At 40.6% G+C, this 22,507-nt stretch overlaps 1 long non-coding RNA gene across 1 annotated transcript in view; it reads left to right on the top strand.

Moving 5' to 3' along the window:
- LOC130928495 (uncharacterized) overlaps positions 1 to 22,507 on the top strand; it is a 91,812-nt gene that overhangs the window by 33,052 nt on the left and 36,253 nt on the right. The window contains exon 5 of the long non-coding RNA XR_009066691.1: positions 14,426 to 14,517. This is a non-coding gene — a long non-coding RNA (uncharacterized LOC130928495). The remainder of the gene's footprint in view (positions 1 to 14,425; positions 14,518 to 22,507) is intronic.

Genomic DNA, 22,507 nt, shown 5'->3' with positions numbered 1-22,507 from the left:
CAAAATGCGAACGTGGCTGGTATGTTAACGTAACATAGCTATTGAGTTTTTCAGATAACTATAGCATAAAGAACATGCTAACAAGTTTACCCAACCATCAGTGTCACTCCAAAACACCAAAATAACATGTGAAATTATATAATAATGTGTTAATAATTTCACACATAAGTCACTCCCGAGTATAAGTCGCACCCTCAGCCAAACTATGAAGAAAAACTGCGACTTATAGTCTGAAAAATACGGTAAGTGAAGCATCACATTTAATCAATTTGTGGTCCCCACTTTGGCAGCAATAACTTCAACCAGACGCTTCCTGTAGCTCAGTGGTTCTTAACCTTGCTAAAGTGGAAGTGTGGACTCGACGAACCCTTCGGAATTCCAATAATAACGTTTTCTTTTTTTTCCAAAATCAAAACCGATATATCTAAGCTAGCAAGCAAAAAATTTTCGCATTTAAAATTCTTATTTTGACAGGATGTTTTATGAACAGGTCAAAACTTCAGACCTGCTCATTGGTCTGTTGTATTACCTCATACCAACTGCGAGTCAAACTTCCACTGAGCAAACCAGTTCCTCCTCCCATCAGATTGAGGACCAGCAGTTTAAAGAAATGGATCAAGCATGTGAATTGGGAGCAAACCAGTCCAAAACCTGGTTTGAAAAGCCACTTTGCCTAGATTTAATCAGCGTACGAAAACGTTTCTTTACCTTCGCCCAACCCCTTAGACATACTCACCAAAGCCCTGGGTTTTGATTGAGCTCGGGTTAAGAACCACTGCTGTAGCTGCAGATCAGTGTGGCACATCGATCAGGACAAATCTTGGTCCATTCTTCTCTACAAAACTCCTATAGTTCAGTCAGATTCATGCCACAGCATCTGAATGAGGTTCAAGTCTTGGCCATTACAGAACGTGTATTTTGTTCTTCTGAAACCGTTCTGAAGTTGATTTACTTCTGTGTTTTGGAACATTGTCTTTTTGCACAGTCAATTTCTTTTTTTAGCTTCAACTGTCTGACAGACAGCCTCAGGTTTTCCTGCAAAACTTTTGAATTCATTCCTCCATTAAAGATTGGAAGTTGTCCAGGCCCTGAGGTAGCAAAACAGCCCCAAATCATGATGCTCCCTCCACCACGGTGGGGATGAGGTGTTGATGTTGGTGAGCTGTTCCATTTTTTCTTCCACATATGACGTTGTGTGTTACTCCCAAACAATTCAACTTTGGTTTCATCAGTCCACAAACTATTTTGCCAAAACTTTTGTGGAGGTCCAAGTGCCTTTTTGCGAACATTAAACGAGCACAATATTTTTTTTCAGACAGCAGTGGCTTCATCCGGGGAGTCCTCCCATGAACACCATAGTTTTACATATAGTTGATGTGTGCACAGAGATATTGGACTGTGCCAGTGATTTCTGTAAGTCTTTAGCAGACACCTTAGGGTTCTTCTTTTACCTCTGTGTATTCTGCGCTGAACTCTCTGCATCGTCTTTGGTGGATGGCCACTCCTTGGGAGAGAAGCAACAGTGCCAAACTCTCCATTTGTAGACAACTTCTCTGACTGTCGATTGATGAACATCCAGACTTTTAGAGATGGTTTTGTCTCCTGTCCCAGCTTTATACAAATCAAAAATCTTTGATCGTAGGTCTTCAGACAGCTCTTTTGACTGAGCCATAATGCACATCAGACAATGCTTCTCATCAAGACAATTCTTACCAGGTGTGTGTTTTATAGTGGGCAGGGCAGCTTTTAGCCACTCATCAGTGATTGGACACACACCTGACTTAAATTGTTTGGTAAAAAATGGTTTCAATTGCCCTTTAAGTCTCCTTAGGCAGAGGGTTCACTTACTTATATTTCCCTCTTCTGTCATTGTTTGCATGCTATCCTCATTAAAATATGAAAACCTTTCAATGTTTGGGTGGTTTTAGTTAAAGCAGACAGTTTTTTCATCAGTGTGATTTTAACAAAGATCAGATTTGATGGTGATTTTAGAGAGACAGCGAGAACCAAAAGTGGTATTTGCCATGTGGCAAAAATGTTTTGCCATGTGGCTTTTTTTTTCCCATGTGGCAAAAAAAATTTGCCATGTGGCAAAATGTTTTTGCCATGTGGCAAAATGTTTTTGCCATGTGGCAAAATGTTTTTGCCATATGGCTTTTTTTTTTTGGCCATGTGGCAAAATTGTTTGGCCATGTGGGAACATTTTTTTGCCATGTGGCAATTTTTTTGCCATGTGGCAAAATGTTTTTGCCATGTGGCAATTTTTTTTGCAAAATGGATTTTGCCATGTGGCAAAATGGATTTTGCCATATGGCATTTATTTGGGGTATGTGGCAAAATGCATTTTGGTTTGTGGGGGGGTACATGGCATTTTGCATTTGGTATATTGCGTATGGCAAAAACATTTTGCCACATGGCAAAAAAAAAATGCCACATGGCAAAAACATTTTGCCACCTGGCAAAAAAAATGCCACATGGCAAAAAAATTTTGCCACATGGCAAAAACCACTTTTGGTTTTCGGCCCTGCTGTGATTTTAAGCATAAATGTGAGAAATTCCAAAAGGTTGATACTTTTTCATATCACTGTAAACATAAAATGTAGGTTTTTAAACAATGGTCATATTTAGGTGCCCTTTGAATTATTTTGTAGCTGAAACATTTGACATTTTTCCATTCTTGTTCGCAAAACTGCATGTCTATTCTAACCTTAACCAAGTGATATATATCAATCCAAATGGATTCATAGTAGAAATCAGATGTCCTGCTTACAAACAGTCACATTTTAAAGCCATTCCCCCCCTGCCAAAAGAATCCCATTTTGTATTTCTATGGCTTCAAGGAAGGGATAAACGGCAGAATGATGGCTCGCGTGTCTTTTGAAGAAGACACGGTCTTCCCTCTATACATCCGTCCTTTATCTGCAACCTGTTCAGCGCAGGGACATCGCAGGCGGTTCACCTTGGACCGGCCGCCACGCTGTCACAGGGCTGCGGTGAGCAGATAAGCAGCCACGGGGCTTCAATCTTTGCGACATTTGACACGTCGCAGTTGGAAAAACACAAGTCTAAAAAAGCAAATTAATGATGTTTGAATCCCATTAAGCGGCTTAGACTCGGGCTCTTTGCATTGTTCATTCCGGCTCAATGTCACAGCGCCGTGGCTTACTGGGACACTCCAATGCGGCCTAATCGTATTATTAACACCTTTTGCTCTTCCTGCTATGACGGCTTAAAGCGTTCGCCGTGACAAAAGCCTTATCGCGCGCACTCGTTCACGCAGTCTGCAGGTAAACTGCGCCTATTTGTGCCGCCCCTGTTAGCTTTGGGAATGAGCCAAAGAGGAAAACATTTGAATGACATCGAAGACGGGGGAAAAAATTCCGTTAATACCCACAAATGTATTCCATGTTTATATGCCTGAATAAGTCCCAAACAAGCATATTCAGAAATTCTCTCTCAGGTGATTTTTGTGCCGAAAGTAACCAAGCGTGTGTGACACGTTTCCAGTCGTGCGAAAGCACTGCCTGGCTAAATTAAGATTGACGTGCCCCTAATGCCCTTTGCCGTGAACAAATAGATAATCAAGAATCCTGTTTTGACCCGTACGCCCCCCTACCTGACTCGCCTGTGTCTGGAGATGCTGCCCGGGCACTCAAATGTCGCTGACGGAGATTGATTTTGTGAGTGTTTGTGAGGGGATGACAGAAAGATGAATTTATTCTGCGGCTGTCACAGTATCAGCCACACTGTTTAAATATTCATTTCCCCATGTTATAATGCAGCGACGCCGATATTATTCTGTCACTCGGCGTATCCCGCTTTGCATTCTCCGGCTTTTCGTGGCTTGTCACACGTGTTTGGCGAGGATCGGAACCTTCTTTAAAATCATAACCTGTCAAGTTGTACGGTTTCGGCGTAATTTGTACAAGTGAGCACTGACTTTTAATCAAAATCTGTGCGTTTTTCGTGCGTTATGTTTTTTTTTTTCTCTGTTCGGATTTTGTCACCGTTTCGGCAACAAGACAATGTGCGTAACTATGCGTTACTATGTTGGTTGAATGACGCGAGAAAAGTCAGACACGGAGAGAGAAGAGTGTTTGTTGTCACGCTAGAGCAAACGCGATGCTAAGCTAGGTGGCTCCAATATTTCCTGACTGCAGCCGACAGACTACAATCTACGCCCACTTGATGCTACGCGAGATATCACATACATATAGAACTAGAGATGTCGGGATGCTGATCGATCGGGTCCGATCACGTCATTTTCAAAGTATCGGAATCGGCAAAAAAATATCGGACATGCCTTTTTAAAATTTTTTCTTTTTTTTTTTTAATTGAATCATTTTCTAATTGTATTTAACGTTACAGACATAATGTGTTACACTCATACAGAGTAGTTTTGGCTTAAAGTAGGGCTATCAAATTTATTGCATTCACGGCAGTAATTATTTTTTTTTAATTAATCACGTTAAATAATTAACGCATTCGCTGCACGACCCACTCACGCATTGTCGCGTACAACCAATAAAGATGCCGTTTTACCTATAGATAGCGCTAAAAGGCAGCGTATAATGAGTAGAGAGAATTTTGACAGCCTTTGGAGCCACTTTTTATGTGGCTAAAGCCTTACAATACCTCTCTCAGCAATTAAAAATAACGTGGGAGGCAATTTGGGGAAGAAAGGTAGTAGTTGATAATTTTCTTAACACCCAATGTTCTTTCCCAATGCAGAGAAGAAATATCAATTGGTGCCCCTACGCACAGTCATGGTTGCACTTCGCATCATGCATTTGGGCAGAAGTTAAATGGCTGCAGTATCATTTACTGAAAGCTCAACAAATACACTAGATGGCAATATTTAGTCACAATATACAAAGTCACATTCATCCTTTAAGAATTACAAGTCTTTCTATCTGTGGATCCCTCTCACAGAAAGAATGTTAATAATGTAAATGCCATCTTGTGGATTTATTGTCATAATAAACAAATACAGTACTTATGTACTGTATGTTGAATGCATATATTCGTCCGAGTTTTATTCATTTTTTTCTTAATGCATTGCCGAAATGTATATGATCGGGAAAAATTATCGGGAATGATTGGAATTGAATCGGGAGCACAAAAAAAAAAAAGCAATCGGATCGGGAAATATCGGGATCGGCAGATACTCAAACTAAAACGATCGGGATCGGATTGGGAGCAAAAAAACATGATCGGAACAACCCTATATAGAACTATAAGCGAAATGACACTCGGCGGCGTTAGTAAACAGCCGCCATTTTAAAGCAGTAGACTTCTCAGAAAGGCTCTGTTGTAGTGAACCTTCCTAGTGAAGCTAAGTAACTTTTTATCTAAAATACTCCTAAATCCATAAGCGGATTTAAGGGGGGGCAGGGGGGGCAGAACCCCCCTGGTGGCCGAAAAATGTCATTGCATTAAATTGACTTTCCTATATAAATATATAATATATATATATATATATATATATATATAAGTTGTAAAGCAATAAAACTGCAACAAAAATGAATGAAATGAACAAAAAATATATTTTTTTATTATGGGTTAAAATTATTTTTCGAACAGATTATGTGACTAGCAACTTAGATGGTCATTTGCTTTGCATATAAATAAATAAATAAATAAATAATTCAAATGATTTTTTTTTTAATTGAATTTTTTTGGGGGGGATTGAAGCAACTTTTTGGGGGGATAAAATGATTTAGACACAAATGTCCTACCCATAATATGGCCCAAACACAAGAAATGAACTGCATGGCTGTCACCCCAGGAGGAAGACTCTTCTGAAGACGGTACACGAGAAAGCCCGCAAACAGTTTGCTGAAGACATGTTAACAAAGCATAAGGATTACTTGAACTATGGTCTGATGAGACGGGCGGGTTTTCTTGTGTACCGTCTTCAGAAGAGGCTTCCTCCTGGGGTGACAGCCATGCACACAATTTGATGTAGAGTGCTGTGTATGGTCTGAGCACTAACAGGCTGACCCCCCATCTCTGCAGCAATGCTGACAGCACTCCTGTAACGAGTCACATGACATTTTGGAGGGAAAATGACAAGCAGTACTCAATTTGGACATTTAGGGATGTAGTGGCGTACTCATGTTTGTTGCCAGGGGTTTAGATATTAATGGCTATATTTTGAGTTATTTTAAGGGGGAAATAAATTAACTATTATATAAGCTGCACACAGTTTTCATTGTGTCAAAGTGTCATTTTGTCAGTGTTGTCCCTTGAAAAGATATACTGAAATATCTGGAGAAATCCGAGGGGTGTACTCACTTTTGTGATACACTGAACATCATGATTACTAAAATTTAACAGTGACTTTTGTTATAATTTTATGTAGCACTTTTGGCGATTTCTATGTCTTTTGATGGCTGTACTTCAGATCGCAATTCAGTTTGACTTGAAGGTAGTTTGTTAGTGTGTCCAGTTATAAACTAAAAAGGTCAATTGATAAAATTAACTGCAATCTGCGAGTCAGGGAACATTGACGGGTTGGCTTTCTTGTGTACAGTCTTCAGAAGAGGCTTCCTCCTGGGGTGACAGCCATGCACACCAATTTGATGTAGAGTGCTGTGTATGGTCTGAGCACTAACAGGCTGACCCCCCATCTCTGCAGCAATGCTGACAGCACTCCTGTAACGAGTCACATGACATTTTAGAGGAAAAATGACAAGTAGTACTCAATTTGGACATTTAGGGTTGTAGTTTCTAAGGGCTGTACTCACTTTTATTGCCAGGGGTTTAGCTATTAATGGCTATATTTTGAGTTATTTTGAGGGGGAAATAAATGAACTCTATTATATAAGCTGCACACAGACTACTTTTCATTGTGTCATTTTGTCAGTGTTGTCCCATAGAAAGATATACTTAAATATTTGCGGAAATGTGAGGGGTGTACTCACATTTGTGATACACTGTATATTGTCTCCCTTATGTCGGGCCCGTCATGTTGTCGTTGATATCAGCCGGTGACAAAAAGATTTAGTGGTTTGAAGGCGATTTAATAAAAGAGGTGTCTTGACTAAAATCGTGTTTACCGTCTGCTAGCGGAGATTGAGGGCGATGGAGAGGGGTAATGAAATAAAAGCGCGGGCGAGGAGGAGACTATTGGGCAGGTCACGTCCGTCTGCAATGCACTTATCAGGTGGGGATTTTCTGCAAGTGTCACTCGCTGCAGGAAGCCTTCAAGGCCCTCGGGAAAAGGGGACGCTGGGCCGGTGACAGGGCTATCTGCCTCTGACAGCCCAAAGACCCAAAGCCGGATGGCTGGGACAGATAAGGCGGCATCAACAGCGGACACGCAAACACACTGGACACAAGCGCACACACAAACCGGCATTCACTTTGCATTAACAAATTACCTATTGCCCGACCACTCGCTGGCTGGTTTGCCGGTGCGCGCACACATTCGCACTCGTCGGCTGCCTGTCTGGCAGCCAGTGAGGCTTCCCATTAGTTGTGGTGCAGTGTGCAAAGTGAGGAGCGCTGGGGCGAGAGACATCAATTTGCTTCCTCTAATGCGCTCGCTGCCCCCACAAGACATATTGATTATTTCTTCCCCGCAAAGCGACAAATAGCAATTTCGGGGGCATAATGGAGATAGATGGTTGGTTTATAAGAAGCCCCCAAAGAAAAGTTGTAAGGGTGATTTGGGGGGGGGGCTTCCATCACCCCCTTTTTTCCACCTACATCTCTTTCTCATTTCAACATTTTCTACACTTTTTCCATATGCGAGGAAATCATAAGCGGATTTTAAGGGGGGGCCAGCCCCTCCCTCCGGTGGCCGAAAAGTGTCATTGCATGTAATTGACTCTCTTATATATAATATATATATATATATATAAACTGTAAAGCAATAAAACTGCAACAAAACTGAATGAAATGAACAAAAAAAACAAAAAAATTATAATGGGTCAAAATTATTTTTCGAACAGATCATGTGACGAGCAACTTAGACGGTCATTTGCTTTGCATATAATTTTCATTTTAAAAATTAAACATTAGGGGAGGGCAATTTTATTTTTCAAATGATTTTTTTCTTTGATTGAAAATATTTTTTTTTTACTGACTTTGAGGGATTGAATGATTGAGACACAAATGTCCTAATCATAATATGGCCCACACAAAAAGGATTCCTTCAATGAAAGAAAACTTTTTCAATGAAAAATTAAGTGTTCAAAGACAAATTTTTCAATCTCAAATATTTTTTCGCATTTAAAAACTTTTTCTATGATTTAAATGTTTTTTTGATTTAAGTGATTTTTCTTTTTAAACATATATTTTTTAAAGCAAATTATTTTTTGATTGAATAATGAAGACAAAAATGTCCTAGCCAAAATGTGGCTCAAACACAAATCATCATTACTTCAATCAAAAAAGTTGCTTCAATTGAAAAAAAAACGACTTCAATTAAAAAAATTTTTTTAAATAAAAATGTTTAATAGTTTTTAATAGAAGCAATTTATATATATATATATATGTGTGTGTGTGTGTGTGTATATATAGTATATATTTTGATTGAAGCAACTTTTTTTGATTGAATAATGAAGACATAATTATCAATTGTCTAAATTATCTATTATCAATGATCTAAAATACTCCTTAATCCATAAGCGGGTTTTAAGGGGGGGCCAGGCCCACCTTGGTGGCCGAAAAATGTTATTGCATGAAATTGACTTTCCGATATATATATATATATATATATATATATAAGTTGTAAAGCAATAAAACTGCAACAAAAAAGAATGAAATGAACAAAAAAATATATATTTTTATAATAGGTCAAAATTATTTTTCGAAGAGATCATGTGACTAGCAACTGAGACGGTCATTTGCTTTGCATATAAATTATAAAATAAATTTTTTTTTAAAAAAGCAAATGATTTTTTTGATTGAAGCAACTTTTTGGGGGGGATTAAATGATTTAGACACAAATGTCCTACCCATAATATGGCCCAAACACAAAAAGGATTGCTTCAATCAAAGAAAACTTTTTCGATAAAAAATAGTGTTCAAATGCAAAAAATTTCAATCTCAAATATTTTTTCTCATTCAAAAACTTTTACCATCATTGATTTTTTCTTTTTTTTGATTGAAGTGATATTTCTTTTTCAAAATATATACATTTTTTGAAGCAACTTATTTTTTGATTGAATAATGACAAAAATGTCCTAGCCAAAATGTGGCCCAAACACAAATCAACATTACTTCAATCAAAAAACTTGCTTCAATCAAAAAAAAAACTTGACTTTGATCCCAAAAAAAAAAAAAAAATCGAAGAAAAATGGCTTTCGCATGCATTTTTTTGTTTCAAATTTATTTTTGCATTCAAACATTTTTTTTTTTTTGGATTGAATCAACTTTTTTGGGTTGAAAATATATATTTTGATTGAAGCAACTTTTTTTTGATTGATTAATAAAGACACAAATCTACCTCCATATGGCTCCGCCCAGGGGAAACAATTTTTGACTGGGGTAACTACATTGGCACGACACCGGCGGGCGTACCATATTCAATGGATGCCGATCTTGCCGAAAAATTTTGCCTAAGCAGCCTGATTTAGAATTCCCCTCAAGAATGATGGGAAACAAAAAAACGCTCATTGTCAACTTATTATTATAAACATTCTTGTATGTTAATTTTATTGCTGACAGTGCGTTTCGGGGTCATCAACATGTTGTGCCGCCCCTGCCCCAAAAGTTGCCTTTTTCCACCTACATTTCTTACTTTCTCATTTCAACATTTTCTACACTTTTTTTCATATGTGAGGAAATAAATGAGGCAGGGCTGCGGTCAATCCAAATAAAAGGCAGAGAGTAACGGACAGATGTTTTGCAAAGTTTTTTTTTTTTCTTTCCCGTGGGTGCGCAGATGTCGAGGCGGTCCGGCGATGCTACATTTGATGCGAGCCCCCTCCAACATGGTGTCACCTCCTCCGGTCTTAATGGTGCTGCTGCAGAGAGCAGCTGGTGCCGCAGTGTTTGCTCTGCCTCTGCTTCATGCGTCGACTTCACAAGCCAGAATGAGGCACGCGGCCGCCTTATGCTGCAACATTCAATACTCGCTTTTTGATGAGGAGCGAAGGGCAACTTAAAACTTGGCTCAAAGCTCGTGGCTGAATTAGAACGTAGGGCGGTGGAGTGCTAAATTGAGTTGAAGGCGCTGCGTAAGATTTTTGATGAATTTATGCAGCACGAGAAGATGGCGCTTTGAGAAACGAGTTTAATCCAGTCAATACTCATTGCAATTTTCTGTTCCATCTCTAACAATCAAAATATTTTCCCCCCAAATACATAAATAGGGATTAGCGTTGTCCAAAAGCATTTTAAAATTTCAGATATCTACATCCATTTGTCTTTGGACAAGGGCTGGTCACAGCTTGGCACAGCAGTTATGCTTATTGACCATTAGTCTCCAAATTAAGATGCTTGGGATTTGTTAGGTGAGCAATACAAGCACGTGCAGGGGGAGGGTGCTTGAGCACCTGCTCCTTTGCCCCTACATGCCCAAAGTGCCCCTTTTGACTGGGCTTTAAATAATTAATAAATAAATAAAAGCCGTCTGTGTGCCACTAAGCCAGCACATAAACCCCCCGCCCCTTCCCTTGCAAGCTCTGTGACCTGGATGTGTGGTGAGGACTCTACGGACATCTGGTAGTTGAAAACAAACGGTGTAACCCAATTAAACCGTGTTCGAGCAAAAACTGTAGTGAAAATTCTTACACCAGGTTTATTGTGGGGATTTTTTTAAAATAACACTTAATTTTCTCTTATGCCCCTTTCCCACGGAAACTATTGGGTCAACGCGCGTTTTTTCCAAGCCGATGCAACCCACTAGCAATTGGCATTTGGCACCTTTCCCATTGACAAAAAAAAGCCGTGTCTTTTTTTTTCTTTCTCACCCTTCTAACCCCCCACCCCTCCTCAGCCGTGCGTAAGGTTACGTGACGTCACCACGCTAAAATGAACGTCGACAAGTGCGACCGCATTCATTCAGTTCAAGGAAGTAAACAATCCAGAGCAACATGGAAGCCTCCTTTCCGTTTGTGTTCTGTTTTCATGCTTTTTACTGCCCTCAAAATGGTCGAAACGCAGCAAAGGATCAACACTCTGCTTGTGCTGAGGCAACGTAGGCGACGTGAATTCTTCTACTAGCTTTGTTGTTAGCATCGATGTAACTATGGTTGTGGGGCGTGTTAAATGGAAGGCGACTGGCACATTGTTATGACGCATCACGTGAGAGCCTACGTCAACACATAGATTAGGGTGCTGACTGTTGACCCGGGATTTTGCTTTCACACTGCATAACGCGGGTCGCTTGGCAGGTTGATTGACACGGGTCAAGGCGGGTCGCTGCACCTTTCCCACTTCCACCAAAAGCCGATTGTTAGTGGGTTGACATGGGTTTTTTGGCTAATGGGAAAGGGGTATTATATAGTTTTCTACTTTAATAATGAATTACTCCCTGCACCAAGGTTATTTCGACCTTTGTGTCAGTGTTAATAACGGAGTTACTAACGGTGTTATTTTTTTCTGTCGTGAGTAATCTAATTACTTGAACACCGAAAACACCTTTAAAAAAAAATAAAATAAAAGCTGTCTGTGTGCCACTAAGCTGGCGCATAACCTTCCCCTGCATGCTGCTCCTCTGTTACCTGGGTGTGTGGTGAGGAGTCTGAGGACATCTGGTGGTTGAAAACAAATGGTGTTACCCTATTAAACCGTTCGAGCAAATACTGTAGTAAATTCTCACTCCAGGTTTATCGTGGGGATTTATAGTTTTCTACTTTAATCATGAATTACACCTCCCAAGGCTATTTCGACCCGTGTGTCTCTACTCTTTATAGGCAACCATACAGTCCCTGACAAAAGTCTTGTCACTTATCCATTTAGTAGAAACAATTGCTGATAACCTGACTTTTAATTATTCTATTGGTTTCAGAAATGGCTCATATGAAAGCTAAGACCCTCCCAAATGATGTTGAATGTACAAAAATATATTTAACTGAAAAAAGATTTATCGTTTAATGAAGAAAAAAAAGGTCAAATTTTGACAAGACAAAAGTTTTGTCGCCCACACAAAGTAATGTGAAAATTGAACAAAAAATGTACTTCAAATACAAAAATATGTTGCATAACATAAGCGAATTAAGTAGTGGTGCTGTGAGATCCAAATTTAATATTTTGTATGACTTCCATGGGCTTGAAGGACTGCATCCATCTGGTTCGGCAAGGATTCATACAATTTATTGATGAAGTCATCGGGAACGTCAAAGAAATCAGTCTTGCATGCCTCCCAGAGTTCATCAACATTCTTGGGTTTCGTCTTCCATGCTTCCTCTTTCATCCTGTTCATGTCTGGTGACTGGGCTGGCCAGTACTGGAGGATTTGATCTTCTTTGCCTTCAGGAACCACCACCAAACTTCACTGTTTTGTGGCAAAAGGTGGATTTCTAATATGAATTTTCCATTGAATTACACCACAGTCTCCGCAAATATTGCAGGAGACCTACTGGAGCCCGCACGGATCCGAGATTCACTCAGAAAACAGTGAAGTTTGGTGGTGGCAAAATCATGGTCTGGGCTTATGGGGGTGTGCGAGAGATCTACTTGGGTGGAAGACAACATAGTCCGAAATATCAACAAATCTTAGCTGCCTCTTACATTCCTAACCATAAAAAGGGACAAATTCTGCAGCAGGATCGTGCTCCATCGCATACTTTAATCTCGACCTCAAAGTTCCTCAAGTTGAACTCTATTCGTCCGTTCTCTTCACAACGTTATCAAGAAAGGTACGCATCTTTAAGTTCTCTAATAATGAAATGATAGTTTTGAAAAAACTGTACTGATGGTGGCTCAGTGAACATCTAATTTGGTCTGTTCTCAGATGAACAGCAAGTTGAGTAAGGAAGTTTTGATATAGAGGTTGAAGGATGAAAAGAGGCAAAGACTGACTGAGTACCAGCCAGAAAGTGTTGATGACGGTGTTGATTTCTATTCACTGTTAAAGTCTGTCACAGTCACAGCCAATTATCCTGTAAAGCTGCAGTGAGAGCACCTGCCCCTCCATCGGTCTCTGCACGGCCCTGGAGCATTATGATTATTAAAGCATCCAGTGGGGCATCACAAAAACAACTAGGCCTGCAAGCAGGACTGAACAGGCCCTCGCAATTTGGCACAACTCGAACGTCACGCAAACTCGGACGGCACGCAGGTCGGTGTGGTGGAAGACAGCCCCCCTCTATATCTGGCAAGTTATGACTGTTCAAAATGTGTGGAGAGACAAAATGGTGACAGTCATTATCACTTTCCCTTTTGGACCCTTCTGCTTCAACCAAACCTCAATAATTTTCATCAGGCATCTGAACACATGTCTTAAGGCTCCCCCTATGCAGGTTTGAGGTCGATTGATTTTTTTTCCCCTTAGAGGAGGAGTGTGTCCCGTAAAAAAGGGCATTTCCTATTCCCACTAGGAGGCGCCAGGCACAATTGGTAATATTTCAATCCAGTCCTTTTGTGGCTGGGATACCTCACACACATGCCAGATTTAAAAGAGATTGAACGTTGTATGAGGGAGTTATCAGTCATTTTCCAAATTTGGCGTTGAGCCAAAAAAAAGGACGAATTTGGCCCTCCTCCTAGGTCAGGCCCGTGAATGAAAACACACCATTTTGATAAATTAAGATTTCATATGTCTCATGAACAGTCTCGCCAATTTTGAGGATGATCCAACTAATTCCCTAGGCGCCAAGGTCTCAAATGTGCACCCTGTAAATTTTTTGTTTTTGTTTTTTTTTTTTGTCCGTCTTCATTTGTTGCGGCAACCTTTTATTCACTATTCACGCTCTTCTATACCTGGTTGCATTATTTGCAAGCATTAAGCTAAGTGAATCAAGTGAGTTCCATCTCCAGGTACTGCTGTAGTCTCATCTGCTGCGAGATGGGATGTCATACCTATCATATGAAAAATCCATCTCGTGTTGGAAATGTACAGCAGACATCAAAAATGTAATTTGCTTCTCGTCTTGGTTCTTTTACTTTGTACATTGATCCATTGACATTGCATGGAGTCAGCCATGCTCGTCCCCATTCGCGGCAATTTAAGTGTTCAGTGTCACGTTCCAGAGTGTCTCTGGAGGAGCCGGGGGATCGAACAAGCAATCTTCCAATAACAAGATGGTCACTCGGCCACCTGAGCCATGGAGTGAAGCCCTTTTTCTATTTTTTTACGATCCGAGCGTCTCACGTTGACTCCTAAGTTTGTATTGTTCCCAATCTTCTTCATATCCACACTGGCAGGAACGTATTTTCATAGTGTACATTGGTTTACCTGCTGTCATCTATATCCTAAAATGTTCTTGGAGTTGATCAAATTTCCTTTTTTTTCTTTTTCTCACTGCAGTCGGCTCACGCTGCGACAGCACGAAGGCTGATTTGCCGTCGCCTCCGGCGAGAGGAGCCCAGCGTGACCCCGGCCTCTATGAGGTAAACGAGGTAATATGCTGCTCATCACGCCACAGACTGATGGGAATTGCTTGAGCCCCATATACAACTTTTAAAAATGATGTCTGCAAGTGAAAGGTAGAGAGAAGACCTTTTGTGTAACTCAAAATAGAGATTCCTTAGATGGCGTTTTTAACAGCTGCTATTGACGGTGATAGATGTCCATCCGCCAGCCTCTCCTAGTCAAAATGGATTGGCTGTCCATCACAGTCAATGGCACTGAAAACATGTTTTTACGCAGTGTTGTTTTTGCCAGCCCATTTAAATTTCAACTTATTAGTCTTAGTTATATTTTAGCCATCTCAAAATGTGTGTCTTCATCTAGTTTTTGTTGATGAAAACTCTAATTTCGTTTAGTTTTAGTGAATTACAAAAAATATTTTCGTCTGTAAAATAAAAAAAAAAATTACTCCAAAAATAAATCAAGGTTTCCAACTATTTCGAATGAACATTGACGGACATGCACGTATTGTTGCGTCTACAAGGACAACGCCAGTGCATAGTTTGTAAATCATAAGGTACCAGAATGCAAAGTATATATGACAATGCAGGGATGACGAGACAGGCACAGGTCCCGGAACATGCGCAGAAAATGGTGCTGAAAACAACACACAAATGCCCACTTGCCATGCTGTGGGACTTGCAAGCCTCAATTTCAGATAATATCCAATCTATAAATGTTATGACAACAATTTACAATTATTTAGGCTATACTCTGCACAGAACGGGCAATTGCCCACATCACCATAGGTGGGACAGTAACGTACAGTCTAACTTGTAAAACATGAAAAAAAAAAATCTGACATTAAAATAAATAACACATACCCATTCTTTTGCGAGTTTCATCCACCCCGTCCTCTCTGGCCCCAAAGTTCCCACCGCCTTACAAATTCTGCAACCCAGACCCGAATTTCCCATAAGGGTATTGGCCTGTTGCTCCGGCTGTTGGAGGTCCACCTGGCTGACTGCTTGCGCTGTAGCTGGCCCCCACTCCTGCTGCCACGGTAGCGGCCTCCTGCTCCGGCATTGCTGGCTGTCCGTAAACCTGGCCAGCTGCTGCGGCGCTAGCCTCCTGCCTTCATCCACGGCTGTTGCTTTACTGACTTCGTTTTGAACCATCTTCTGTAGATGCCGATTTTTCACCAATTTTTTTTTTGGGGGGGGGTGGTAACACATTTTCAAGATGTATCTGGTCCTGCAATTTTTGACCAAATCAAATAATTTGGACATCAAAAATTCCGGGACGGTAATGGGCATGGTTTTTTCACAGTTTACGGTTCCCTGAAAATTTGCCAAAAACTTTCCTATTTAATTTTTAATGGGATGCAACGTTCAAATTTCCCATTCACTTCCAATGGAATTTATATTCCATTGATGCCATTGACAGGCGTATATGTCGAATTTATTGATGCCAATGTACTTGGATTTCATTGGCACAAATGTAAGTCGATGCCATTGACGACCATGGACATCCAAATTTCCCATTCATTTCTAGTGTCATTCGTATTGCATTGACGCACAAGTACACAATTGAAAATGAGGGCTATGCACGTCCTTGCCATTGACGGCCATGTATGTCGATTCTATTGATGCCAACATACTTGGATTCCATTGGCGCAAATGTAAGTCGATGCCTTTGACGGCCATGGACGTCCAAATTTCCCATTGATTACCAATGGCAAAAAAAAAACAAATGTTCTCAAATCAACTGGAAATGAACAGATATCAATAAAGTGTCCCCCAAATGTCCCCGGTTCCAATGACGCGTATGGATTTCAATGCCATTGACGGCTATGGACGTCCAAATTTCCTATTCATTTTCAATGGCATTACTTTGTTTAATGCCATTGGCGGCCATATTTGTTGATTCTATTGATGCCAACATACTTGGATTCCATTGGCGCAAATATAAGTCGATGCCTTTGACGGCCATGGACGTCCAAATTTCCCATTGATTACCAATGGCAAAAAAAAAAATGTTCCCAGATCAACCGGAAATGAACAGATATCAATAAGGTGTCCCCCAAATGTCCCCGGTTCCAATGACACGTATGGATGTCAATGCCATTGACGGCCATGGACGTCCAAATTTCCTATTCATTTTCAATGGCATTACTTTGTTTAATGCCATTGGCGGCCATATTTGTTGATTCTATTGATGCCAATGTGCTTGGATTCCATTGACGCAAATGTAAGTCGATGCCTTTGGCGGCCATGGACTTCCATATTTCCCATTGATTACCAATGGCAAAAAAAAAAACAAATGTCCCCAAATCAAAAGGAAATGACCAGATATCAATCGAACGTGTCCCCCAAATGTCCCCAAATGACCTGATATGACCCGAACACGTCCCCCAAATGTCCCCAAATGACCTGATATGACCGGGACACGACCCCCAAATGTCCCTAAATGACCTGATATGACCGGGACACGACCCCCAAATGTCCCCAAATGACCTGATATGACCTGAACACGTCCCCCAAATGTCCCCAAATGACCTGATATGACCGGGACACATTCCCCAAATGTCCCCAAATGACCTGATATGACCAGGACACGCCCTCCAAATGTCCCCAAATGACCTGATATGACCGGGACACGCACCCCAAATGTCCCTAAATGTCCCTAAATGACCTGATATAACCAGGACACGCCCCCCAAATGACCTGACCGAAATGTTTCCAAACCAACCTGGGTGTGGCTAAGACCTCTATCTCCACACAGCAAAGACCCAGAGTAATTTCTCCAGAAATTGCAGTTTCTAATTAATATTGTTTTTTTTCCCCCAATTAATTTCACAAACGTCATTTTATCTGTTTATCTATAATATAATGCGGTTTCTTCTTTGTTGTATTGCATAGTCGGCAAATCCTTTAGCAAAAAGCAAAAAAAAAAAAAAATGTCCCCAAATCAACAAGAAATGACCAGATATCAATCGGATGTGTCCCCCAAATGTCCCCAAATGACCTGATATGACCTGAACACATCCCTCAAATGTCCCCAAATGACCTGATATGACCAGGACACGCCCCCCAAATGTCCCCAAATGACCTGATATGACCGGGACACGACCCTCAAATGTCCCTAAATGACCTGATATGACCAGGACATGACCCTCAAATATCCCTAAATGACCTGATATGACCAGGACACGCCCCCAAATGTCCCCAAATGACCTGGTATAACCAGGACACGCCCCCCAAATGACCTGATATGACCAGGACACGCCCCCAAATGTTCCCAAATCAACAGGAAGTGACCTGTTATTGTCCCTGAAATGTTTCCAAACCAACCTGGGCGTGGCTAAGACCTGTATCTCCACACAGCAAAGACCCTGAGTAATTTCTCCAGAAATTGCAGTTTCTAATTAATATTTTTTTTTCCCCCAATTAATTTCACAAACGTCACTTTATCTGTGTATCTATAATATAGTGCGGTTTCTTCTTTGTTGTATTGCATAGTCGGCAAATCATTTAGCGAAAAGCGATTCGAATTGAAGCCACGGGCCTGTTTTGCGCCGTGAATGGGAGAAATATTGCGCTCCGGCTCTTTTATCTCGGTAAGCTGTCTTCCTCCAATAGCTTCAACGGCCTTTCATCGCCGATTCCGTGAATTTTTCATGCTCGCGCACACCCGCCCGCTTTTCATTCCTTTGGCTTTTCAGCTCGAATGTCACTATCATTGTTTAGTCACCAGAAAATCTTGCAAATCACAGACGAGAGTTTGTGTTTAGAGCGTAACTATTAATAATTCAGTATTTTTTTTTTTACTACCGGTTTTACCGAAAGGCGAAGCCGACGCTTCTCCTGCTGGGTGTCGTACGCGCATAGAAGAAACAACACTTTTCTATTCTGTGTTTGTATGCAATCGATCCAGAACCATGCTGCTTTCTTTCAAAACAATTTGGTCACAAAAAAGTTTTTGTGGTTTTTAAAAGTTACTTCAAAGTGCAGCCCCGTCTGATAATAATGAGCATAATTTCAATCTCCAAATAGGCATTAATTTCCTCCCTTGCGACCATTTTGTCCAGCAACGATATGGACTGTTGATTCCAACAAATTTTCAGCCTCATATAAGTGAATAAAGTGGGTATGACAGGCCTATTTGGTTTTTTTTTTTTAGCCGTAATGGATTACAGCTTTAATTGCATGCAACAAGCCTGCAGCGGGCCATTAAACATGGTAAATTATTTCAAAGCTAGTTTGAAGAATGGCAAAAAGTTTCACCACGCCGGTGACTTTTTAATACCCCGCCTCCTCCGGCTGCCGTCATCTGTGTAGTTTGTCAAATGAGGGCGGCGGCGCCATTACAAAGCGAAATAGCGGCAGCGACTTGTTTCAGCTGGCGTGTAAACCTCCACGCTTAATGAAATGGAATTCTTAAACACCCCGGCCAATTCCCAGCTGAGTAATAACGCGTCCCTCCCCAGAGATGGAGCCGGCCTAAATTATAGGAAGCGCACCCAGCAGAGAAAAGTGACACAGAAGCGCATGCGAAATGAGCTTATTATCCGCGTTACTGTCAACGCAGCACAGCCCGGCTGTCGGTGATCACAACAGACGTGTTATATACGACGACGGCGTTACGGGCGGGCCTGATAAGAGGAAAGATCCATACCGGTGATGAAAGCAGACGGGTGAGATGGAGAAGAAAAGAGTGATGCAAGAATGTTCTGTCGAGCGGAAACAAAAGGACAGATGGGATTGTAAAAGGATGCAGAAGTAAGCAAGAATAACGTTTTGATGCTTTGGATGGAGGGATGGATGTTGACAGGATGGCGAGACGAGGGTATTATCCGCCATCGATTTACTCCGGTCAGGGATGGCTGGACGCCTAATGAAGTGTGCGATCACGGGGTTGCCGTGTGCGCCTGTCTGTGCCTTACAGCTTTAAGGATGCGCGGTGGCGTGGCACACCTGTGCGCGTGTCTTACAAGCAGATGCTAACCACAATTTCCAGTCTTCAGATTGGACGCTTTCGGGTACAAAGATCATGCTTTAGTGGCATTGACGATGATATTCATTCACTCACTGGCAGTGTTGTCACAGATTACTTGAAATAGTCATTTAATTACTGATTACGCCTCAAAAAAGTAATCTAGTTACTTTACTGATTACTTGATTATCAAAGTAACTAAGTTACTTTACAGTTACTTTTTACCCATTTTTCTCCCTTTGCCGCTTCAACAGAAGAATGACAACAGAAAAATGTCATCACATGTAATTGACTTTCCGATGATTGAATTTAAAGGGGAATATCAGAATTTCGCCCTAGCTTAGCCACTCCAGAGCCCTGAAACTAACAAATATCTGACAAAAATGCTTGGAATTTGTTGAAATTAACTCCACCGACCAATTAAACCCCGCTAACTCTAAAATTAAGCCTAATCTCAAAACTTCTGAATTTCGGGTTATGGTTAACAGCATATCCGTGCCAATGCAAAACAATGCAAACTGACGGCACAATAATCAATAACACACAAGTGGATTGTACAGTGCAATAAACACAAAGGTAGTGGCGGGCGTGGATGCGCGTGCAGCCGTGCACATTAACAACTCGGAAGTAGTCCTCTCAACCCACACGCGGTCAATTTGGCCACAAAACGTGGCAGCAAGTAAGCACTTTACACTCAATCGGACTTACAACACATCCCACAGATGCTAAACGAACACATTAATGTGCAACACGCATATGATGTAAACAAAGCTTGCCAACTTGGAGCGATGACTGCCTGTCGTTGCTACGGCAAAGCTGCGAAACGGCCACGCATGTAAGGGGTCCAACCTTTTGCTGATACCCTCCAGAATGAAGGAAAAATACCTTCATTCATGGATATCCACAGATCAACATTCCCTCGCAACGTCTCAACATTTGGCGCGAATGTCCACCCGCATCAGTCCCACAACACGTGACGCGAGACCAAAACAGGAAATAGCTAAGAGGTTGTCATGGAAACACGTACCGGGAACCTTTTATTTTAGCATATACCATTCAAAATGCTCTTCATACGTGACTACAATATTCTTCATTCTACATACGTTATGAGGCAATGAAAAAATAGTAACGCAGAGACACTAAGGAAACTAACTTTAATCAGATTACTGGTGTAGAAAAATTAACGCGTTAGATTACTTGTTACTGAAAAAAAGTAATCAGATTACAGTAACGCGTTACTAACTAACGCGTTACTGACAACACTGCTCACTGGACAAAGTCGACCTATGTAAACATAATATCCAGTTTAAATTGCGATGGTGTTTACAACCTGGCCACCAGGGGCAGTATTGCCATGAAGACAAACAAGGAAGACTTCCAAAACCACTCCAAAATAACTGCAGTCATGTTATTTTTCTTACAAAGGTTTAGTCAGTTACATGGGGAAGAATGACAGAAGTCGATCTTTTTCTTAACACCCGATAGTGTACCCAACACAGAGAAGATATAATATTTGCAGCCACCACACACAGTCATGGTCGCACCACTTCCCATCATGCATTTGGGCTGAACAGTTAAGTCGCTATAGTATTGTTTACTGAAAGCTCAACAAATACACTAGATGGCAATATTTAGTCACAATATACAAACTCACATTTATCCTTTAATAATTAGTCTTTCTGTCCGTGGATCCCTTTTACAGAAAGAATGTTAATAAAGTTAATGCCATCTTGTGGATTTACTGTTATAATGAACAAATACAGTACTTATGTACAGTATGTTGAATGTATATATCCGTCTTTTCTTGTCTTTCCATTCTAACAATAATTTACATAAAAATATGTCATATTTTAGAGATGGTTTGAATTACGATTAATTAATTTTTAGAGTAGAGCTTGAAGTATGCGATGGAGCACCATCCTGCGGCAGAATGTGTCCCTTTTTATGGTTAGGAATGTAGGAGGTAGCTAAGATTTGTTGATATTTAAGACTATTTATGTTGCCTTCCACCCTGCAGATCTCACGCACACCGCCATACTGGATGTAACCCCCGACCATGATTTTGCCACCACCAAACGTCACTGTTTTGTGGCAAAAGGCGGATTTTTCAGATGAATCTTCCATTGAATTACACCACAGTCGCTGCAAATATTGCAGGAGACCTACTGGAGCCCGCATGGATCTGAGATTCTGAGAAAACTGAAGTTTGGTAGTGGCAAAATCATCAAAAAACGGGCAGTTAGCATTTATTTTACGTAAATATGTCGAATGTCCCGCTAGTCTTTAAGCCACTGTGGCGCTGCCTTATCGCAACAAAGCTTTTTACGTTGAAATTTTTGGGAATAAATGGTTAAATCCCTGAATTCTTCATAGATAGGGATGTAACATAGTCTTGATTCTTGGTTAAAAGCGGAAAAAAACACACAAAAAACAGGCAGTTAGCATTTATTTCACGTAAATATTGCGAATTATGACGCCAATGCCGTAAATATGTCGAATGCTAGTCTTTAAGCCACTGTGGCGCTGCCTTATCACACCAAAGAGCTTTTTATGTTGAAAATTTTTGCGAATAAATGCTTAAAATCATTGAATTCTTTATAGATATGTACGTAAAACAGTCTCGATTCTTGGATAAAAGCAAAGACGAAACAAAAAGGGGGCTATTAGCATTTATTTTACGTAAATATGTCCAATGCACTGCTAGTCTTTAAGCCACTGTGGCGCCGTCTTATTACCACAAAGAGCTTTTCACGTTGAAAGTTCTTGTGAATAAATGCTTAAAATCCTTCAATTCTTTATAGATACAGTATGGACGTAAAACGGTCTCGATTCTTGGTTAAAAGCAAAAAAAAAAACAAAAAAACAAAAAAAACGGGCAGTTAACATTTTACGTAATTATGTCGAATGTGCTGATAGTCTTTAAGCCACTGTGGCACCGCCTTATCACAACAAAGAGCTTTTTACGTTGAAATTTTTGGGAATAAATGCTTAAATCCCTGAATTCTTCATAGATATGGATGTAAAATAGTCTCAATTCTTGGTTAA

This window comes from Corythoichthys intestinalis, chromosome 13 (genome assembly GCF_030265065.1).
Source record: "Corythoichthys intestinalis isolate RoL2023-P3 chromosome 13, ASM3026506v1, whole genome shotgun sequence".
Lineage (NCBI taxonomy): Eukaryota > Metazoa > Chordata > Actinopteri > Syngnathiformes > Syngnathidae > Corythoichthys > Corythoichthys intestinalis.
The sequence above is the reverse complement of the archived record's forward strand: the minus strand, read 5'-3'. Positions and strand labels throughout refer to the sequence as shown.